At 42.8% G+C, this 8,416-nt stretch overlaps 1 pseudogene; it reads left to right on the top strand.

The window, feature by feature from the left end:
• Positions 1–1,401: 1,401 nt before the first annotated feature.
• Nme2-ps3 (NME/NM23 nucleoside diphosphate kinase 2, pseudogene 3) lies at positions 1,402–3,306 on the top strand (annotated as a pseudogene).
• Positions 3,307–8,416: the final 5,110 nt, after the last annotated feature.

Genomic DNA, 8,416 nt, shown 5'->3' with positions numbered 1-8,416 from the left:
TCTTCAATACTGACATTGTGGGGCAGACAGTTGTCTGTGAAGTGACTTTCCTATGCGTCGTAGAATACCTGATAGCATCCTTGGCTCACAGGCGCTGGACACTAATAGAAGCAACTCTTAAACCCCAGTCTTAACAGGTCTAGACCAGGTCTCGAAACCCACCCCCTAGGGATTGAACAACCATTAGGAAACAAACATAGATATTTATGTTCCGGTTCATAACAGAAGCAAAATTACAGTTACGGTGGGGAGGCTCCACAACATAAGGTATCAAAGGTCACAGCACTAGGAAGGTTGAGAACCACTGTTGTAGACACTGCTAATTGCTGCCCTGCTGCTGACAAGTGATGTATTTATAACGTTCCAGGCAGGGTGTTAGGGAGAAAAATAAGGCTGGGCGAGAAGGGCAGAGTGGAAGGAGGCTTGCACAGCCTCTCACCAGAGTAGAGAGGTGAAAGCTTTCTTCCAGGAGAGAAGAGGAAAGAACTGAATGTGTGAGCCCCTGCTGACCTATGGCCAGAGAGAACTCCAGGCGGAAGAAAGAGCAATCTGGAATCTGTGCTTAAGGAGGACCCATGGATGTCAGCAGAAAGGCAAAAAAAAAAAAGGAATTTACAAAGGGTTGGGGATTTAGCTCAGTGGTAGAGCACTTGCCTAGCAAGCGCAAGGCCCTGGGTTCCGTCCCCAGCTCTGAAAAAAAGAAGGAAAAAAAAAAGGAATTTACAAATATAGGGTCAGAGAGGAAACCAGTGGCCAGATCTTGTAGGCTTTTGTAAGTCATAGAAAAAGAATTCTGAATATTTACATTGGGCAAAACAAAATTCCACAGGGGGAGTTTTGGAGAAGATGAGTAGGATCTCACTTATGCTAACGGGGGGGGGGGTGGTGAGTAAAAAATAGCCAAGGATCTTATGAAAAAATAATCAACTTCAACTTAATTAGTTCAAAGGACGTTTAAAAATTGATGTAGCACTTTTTCCACGTGGGACATTCAGAAAGATTAGAAAGCTGAAATATCAGAGCTTTTCTGCTTCCCATGGACATCAGAGAGCATGTGCTTGCAGGACAAGTTGTCATTACTTATTCAAACTTAAAAGTCGATGCGGCAATGGCATTAGCAAGAACTTAATGCATGATTCTACATGCACGTATGTGCGAAAATAGATCATAAAAACGACTATAGTATTACATTAAAGTAGCAGAACTAGCATTTTGATCACTGGCTAATATTGGGCTGATGGTAAGAACCATAACAAGACGATCAGTAGAAATTGTACAGTAATAGACAAATTTAAGGTAAATCCATGTAAGAAAGACTAAGCTATGTCCAAAATGGCTTATAGTATAAAGCCACTGTTATTTCACATGCATGTGCTCGCTATAAACCAACTCATGTGCTTCATGGTTCCAACTCGGCACTGTTCCCCATCACTAATTTTCATTGAGCGTAAGAAAAGTCTGTTTTGTAATGAGTGACTTCTTTTGAATGGAAGCTTAATTTTTTTTTAATCTTTGTTCATTTTTCTAGATGCACATCGGAGAACTCTGGGGTTTTTTTTTTAATATTTTTTATTCTACACATGTGTTTACAGGCCTGCAAGTATATATGTGCACTCTATACATGCAAGTCTTGTTCCAAAGGAAGACAGAAACGACATCAGGGTACCTGGAATCAGGATTACAGTGGTTCTGAGTCCTGGGTGCTTTAGTCAGAACCCAGTTCCTATATCACTATAACCACTGATTCTTCTCTCCAGCTCTAAGGACTCTGATTTTTAAAGACATAAAATATGTTGTTTTAGGATAATTTTTAAACTAAACATAATAACTTTTCAGATAAACTGTCGATGTTTCTATATAACTGAAGACTCCCAGAAGATTATGTAAAAAGCCATTAGCAACGGTTGTCTCTCCGACGTATAAGGAGAAGTGATATTTGATGAGCAGTTCCCGAACCAGTTTCTTTAAGCTACTGTCTGTAAATGACAGGTAGCCAATCCTAATGCTTTTGGCTTTCCTGGTTATTATTGTTATTTCTCTAAGGCTTTCCTTGCATGCACCCTGGCTTCTACTCCTCTGAGAGCTGTAAGCAATTACTCTTAGGCTCTAAGAGCATCTACCTGCCTAGCCTTCTGCCAACGTTTAAAAACCCTGACAAACAGGAGCAGCAAGAATGTGGGGGAAATGCTAGTGTAGTATTTAGAAGGAGGAGGATTTATTAGAGAGCTAGAGGACTCGGGTGCCTGCTGTGTCTTCTAGATGTGACAGGGGTGCTGCACCCTGGAAATGTCAACAAAAGTTTCCCTAAGTAAAACCTGCATAATGACCACACTAGATGGCAATGTCAACACGGGTGGGAGAAATCTCACAAGGGCCCACAATGTCTGAAGAGCTACGGGCTCTTGACTAATGGCTGTTGAAGAAGAGAGAATTCGTTTTCTACAGGGATGAGACCAGTGAGAGGTTATCCAGTCCCGAATGGTCAGCTCTAAAACCACACACATACAAGCAACTCTAGGGGCCATGTTTGAAGAGGGAAGGGTGGAAGCGATGCAAATACAATTTGGTCATGTACAAAGTTCTCAAGAAAAATCTTAAAGAAAAGTCTCAATAAAAGCTAGGTATATTGGCAATTGTTTACAATTCCAGTGCTGGCGAGACAGAGATGGGCACATCCTTGAGGATTTGGGACAGCCAGACCAACCTATTTAGCAAGTCAAAAAACAAGGGGGAGAGCATCTGAGAGATGACACCCAAGGCTGTTCTGTGGTCTCTACATGCATGTACATGCATGCGCACACATGAACATTAACATATACTGTTAAAAGATGTTTAGTAACTGCATTACTGCTCATTGCTCTCATTGCCCATCTCAGACACCAGCGGACCAGCCAACTTTCGGACCGTGACTAACCTCGAGGGTACCTTCATTGTCATCTAGCCAGATGGTGTGCCGCACAGCCTGGTGGGTGAGATCACCAAGTGAGTGCTACACTGAGCATCCTTTCATGAAGTACATGAACTCAGAGCCCATGAGGGTCACGGTCTGGGAGGGGGTCAGTCGGGAGGAAAGAGGCAGAGTGATGCTGGGAGAGACCAATCTGGATGATTCTAAACCAGGCACTAATCATGGGAATTTCTGCATTCAAGTTGGTGGGGACATCATTCACGGCAGTGACTCAGTGGACAGTGCTAAGGAGATGTGTCTATTGTTTAAGCCTGAGGAACCGATTGGCTAAGTCTTGTGTTCATGACTGGGTGTATGAGCAGACAAGGATAAACCAGAGTCCTTTTTGGCACTGCTGATGGGTTCCTAGACAGAGCTCTTCACCCCACTGAGTGGACGGATCATCTTTTCTAAATCAATAAAGACTGGGGAACTGGGGTGAAAAGAAATGACTGCATTGCATCCTATTTATAAATAAAAAATAAAAACTGGTAGCAGTTGTTATGATACAGTGTTTTATTGTGCAATTGTAAGATTATTACAGGTTTTCTACAGCTTCAGGCTTTGCGAACAAATCTGTGCTTAGCTTACAAAATTTATTCATTCCATAATTAAGTAAGTAATACTGTATAAAGTAAGTTATATTTTGTTATTGGTCTTCAGGGGGCCCATTTTTATAAACCTAGGTCAGAGAAAATAAGACTATTACTTTAGATCAAGATGAACTAGATCAACTGCAGTTAGGGGGTTGGGAAAGGTAGTTTGTTTTGTTTTAATTTTTGTTTTGCTTTTGTTGAGACAGGGTCTCACCATGGAGCCCTGGCTGTCTTGGAACCCACTATGTAGACAATGTTGCCCTAACATTACAGAGTTCTACCTCCCTCTGTTCCCCAGATAAGGAATTCAAGGTATGTTCTGCAACATCTGACTCATCTACAGTTTATAAAGACCTTACAGTTCGGTGGTCCTCAGCCCTCCTAACGCTATGACCCTTTAATCCAGTCCCTCATGCTGTGATGGCTACCAACCATAAAATTATCTCATTGCTACTTTATAACTATAATGTTGCTACTGTTATGAATTGTAATGTAAATGTTTTTGGAGTTAGAAGTTTGCCAACAGGGTTGGGACCCACAGGTTGGGAACCACTGTCAAAGGTGGTTTCCCCTCACTGTTCTTAAATATTGCTTGCCTGACCATGACCCCCACCTCAGCCTGTGTATCTGTCTCTACCATGAGAGGCTAACGTGGGCTGTTAACATTAGGGTGGTTTCCCGAGCAATGATACACAGTCTAGAGGTATGCCTGTCAGGTTTTTCTGATGTCCAAACTCATTTCATGCTTTTTCTAACCTTTACTTTCTGATTTTTATTTCTAACATCTATTTCAGAGCAATTTTCTAGCTAAAATATTTTCTGATTTATTGACATCTTCCGGGTGAATAACTGTCAGATTCCCATTTGGCCTTTCCACTTCCTTCAGCTGCAAGCAGATAAACACTACAGAAGAAAAAAACAGATGTTCACAATCAGCCTAAATAACATATGGCTTTGTGTGTGTGTGTGTGTGTGTGTGTGTGTGTGTGTGTGTGTGGGTCTGTGTCTGTGTGTGGTATGTGTGTGTGTATGTGTGTGGTGTGTGTGTGTGTGTGTGTGTGTGTGGTGTGTGTGTAAGTGTGTTCTTTTTTTAAGTTTTATAAAGGACAATATTTAATTGGGGCTGGCTTACAGGCTCAGAGGTTCAGTCCATTATCATCAAGGCAGGAACAGGGCAGCATCCAGGCAGGCATGGTGCAGGAGGAGCTGAATTCAACATCTTCACCCAAAGGAAGCCAGGAACAGACTGAACAGCCCCAGACAGCTAGGATGAGGGTCTCCAATCCCACCCCCACAGTGACACACTTCCTCCAACAAGGCCATACCTTCTAACAGTGCCACTCCCTGGGCCAAGCATATGAAAACCATCATATTCCACTCCCTGGCTTCCATAGTCTTGTTTAAACACATGAGTCTACGGAGGCCATACCAAACTTAGCATAATTAAAAAAGTACATTTAGTGTGTGTGTTCTTACACTGCCAATGTCAGTAGTGCCAATGATGTACAAGCTAATACATGTGAATATCTGCTATCAAACAGTTACTCTTCCAGTAACTATCAAAATAGTATCAAAATGATTATTCAGGTCCCCCTACTCTTTAAAGACTGATGTGATCCTATTGGGTGTTCTTAAATGCTAATTTGGTAAAGTCCTGTTTTCCACTTTAATTAAGGAATTCAATGAACATTACCATACAGATCAAATTCTTCAGTTGGTTGGGTCAAACCCTTCATGAAGGAAATGGTTGGTGTTGTGAACACGGTTGTGAACTGGAGAGCAGGAGCCCTGGAGTTAAGAACATTGCTGTTCCAAGCAACCGTCCAGCAGACCTTAGCGATTCTCAACTCCATTACTTTCTGCCATTGCAAGGTCTTAGAGATCTCTGCTTCGCTGAGTACGTTCGGGTTCTGCGTAGAAGTCTCCTTCAATCTCCCCTGTGCCTTAAGAACACACTAATTGTATCAACTTCTTTTTTCATTGCTACAACAGAATAACTGGGGGGTTGGGGAAGAGCAACTTGAGGAAAGTTAATTCTGACTCACAGCTTAAGGGTAAAGCCACTGTGGCGAGGACTGCATGGCCACAAGAATGTGACACAGCCAGTCACATTGCTGTGACATATCCAGTCACATTACACCCACAGTTGGTAACTTAGTCAGGGTTTCTATTCCTGCACAAAGCATCATGACCAAGAAGCAAGTTGGGGAGGAAAGGGTTTTCTCAGCTTATACCTCCACATTGCTGTTCATCACCAGAGGAAGTCAGGACTGGAACTCACACAGGGCAGGAACTTGGAGGCAGGAGGGGTACTGCTTACTGGCTTGCTTCCCCTGGCTTGCTCAGCTTGCTTTCTTATAGAACCCAGGACTACCAGCCCCAGGATGGCATTGTCCACAATGGGCCCTCCCACTTTTGATCATTAATTGAGAAAATGCCTTACAGTTGGGTCTCATGGAGGCATTTCCTCAAGGGAGGCTCCTTTCTCTGTGTAAATTCCAGCTTGGGTCAAGTTGACACACAAAACCAGCCAGTACAGTCTGGAAGCAGATAGCAATGCATGCTGGTACTCAGCACATTTCTTTTTTCTCCTTAGTGACCCCAACTAACAATATAGTTCCATTAACATTTAGAGTAGGGACTCCCTCCTCAAGTACCCCAATCTAGAACCCCTCTTCCAAATATATCTGGAGGTTTCTCTCCTAAGAGATTATAGATCCTGTCACCTTGACAACCATTATAAACCATCAGATAAACAAACAGGAACTAATGAGTGTATAGCTGCAGTCCTGTTCAGGAATCTCTCAATCTCTTTGACGTGGTGATCCCCTACTTGAGAAAGGTTGTAAGTTTGGAGTTTTTCATATATTCAGTTATACAAATGACATCTCTTGGTAACTCACATATAAATCAATATTATTTGTATAAACATGAGGTAGCTACAAGAATACTACAAATTAGTATAAAAATAGACTTAGAAGGACTGCTACTGTTGCTTTTGGTGAGAAGACCTATTTTTCTCGACTGGGTAGAGGAAAACGTGCAAATTATACATCTTATCATAAAACTATTGGGAAGTGGTAACAATGCTGTCTTCTTTCTGAAACCTTGAAAATCCATGATTATATGAAAATTATGCTTTTTAGTATTCTAAGAAACAGAATCTGGAAGCTAAGACACGCATTTCCAAAATACATAGGAAGTTTCTTGAAATCTAATTTTAATTCATTTACTTTGTGATCAAATCTAATAACTGGTAATTACTGATAAATATGTAATTCATCATGGGCTGTATCACATTATCTGCTCCAACCAAACACAGTTCTGCACAGTTGTATGTTTCTTTTCAAGTGAGGCAGGCTCTTCGAAGTCACAAATGAATAAAGCATTCGGAGCCAGATCTTTGTCTCTGTACTTTGAACGAGCTCTTCTTCTAGAACTGCCTTTGAAGCAACGACAGGATGAAAAATTGAAAAGGGAAATGGCAGAGGGAAATCAGAAATTGGCCGTTGTTAGTTAACATTATTGGGAAGTCGGCCTGCTGGCTTCAAAGAAAGACGAAGGAAATTGGAGGGGAAAGGATGGGAGAGAAAAAGTAACAGCTTTGAATGGAAGATCAAGCAACTTAATTTAATTGCACAAATTAGAAGCCGATGAAGCTGAGCTGCGGACCAGCATCAAAATCTTCAGTGCTGCGAAGATGATTCAAAGTCTGCCACAAATAAATAGTAGTCAAGAGAGAAGAAACTGAATGGCCTAAGAAGCTGGTCAGAGACCTGTTCCACAGCGGAAAGGCAGCGCTCAAGAAACACTGCAAAGAAGGCATAGGCAGCTTAGAGACCGATTGGCACAGAAAAGAAATCCCGAACTATGGGTGTGGCCACGGAGCTGTGGGACAGGGAGGAGCGGGCCTGCAGCGAGAGTGGGGTCGAGGCTGTCCAAACCTGGAAATCTCGCCCTGAGATCATCTGGAGTAGGATCACTCCCTCCTGCCCTGGGTCTGTGTGTTCGGTACTATGTATCCCTGTAACCCATGCCTGCCCTTGTCTCATCAGAGGAGGTCACAACCCGGTAGCCAGGCTAAACTTTCTTTCCCCGGATAAGATCACGTGCTGCAGCACCTGGATTTCTTTCTCATGCAAATGAGGCATCCCCAGTACCCTGGCTCTGTCCATGAAGTACAAACTAACCCCAAATCCCCTATTCAACCGCGCCCCCAAAGGTTTAAATAGCCTTTATTTCTCCCAATAAATAGAACCAGTTCTCTGAAGCTGCTCTCCTGTGTGTGTGTTCTTAACTCACTGCTGACCAAGAAATTGCCTGCACCCACCCATACTAGCTAAGCTGCTCTCCCTCCAGTTCGGCCTGGTGCTCAATGCGCCTGGCTAGCCCCGATGGGGGTCAGGGAGAGAAGCAGACATAGCCTATAGCTATGGCTTTATTAATGTACCAACAAAAGCTATTTTTGTGTAGGGACTTTAAGAAAGAAAGGAAAAGAGAGAAAGAAAGAAGGAAGGAAGAAAATCATAGCCAAGATAAAGTAGAGGATAAGAATTATCTACTCTACTAAAAACGTTTCCTAGGGCCACTGTATCAAATTCCCATAAACTTTGATGGCTTAAAACACCAGACATTTATTTTTCCCACCGTTTGGAAGGCTAAAGTCTGAAATCAAGCTGTCGGCATGGTTTGCCCTCCCTGGTGGTTCCAGAGAAAAATCACTGCCTACCTTTCTCAGCTTCTGAAGACTCTGAGCAATCCTTGGCCTTCCCTGCCCCTCCCCCACCCCGCACATCCCTCTGACCCTCACCCCCCCACCACATATCCTTTGTGTGTCCATTCTATCTGCAGTCCTTATTAAAAAACAATCTGT

The sequence above is a fragment of the Rattus norvegicus genome, chromosome 2 (assembly GCF_021556685.1).
Source record: "Rattus norvegicus strain SHRSP/BbbUtx chromosome 2, alternate assembly SHRSP_T2T, whole genome shotgun sequence".
Taxonomy (NCBI): Eukaryota; Metazoa; Chordata; class Mammalia; order Rodentia; family Muridae; genus Rattus; species Rattus norvegicus.
This window is presented reverse-complemented; position numbering and strand designations above follow the sequence as displayed.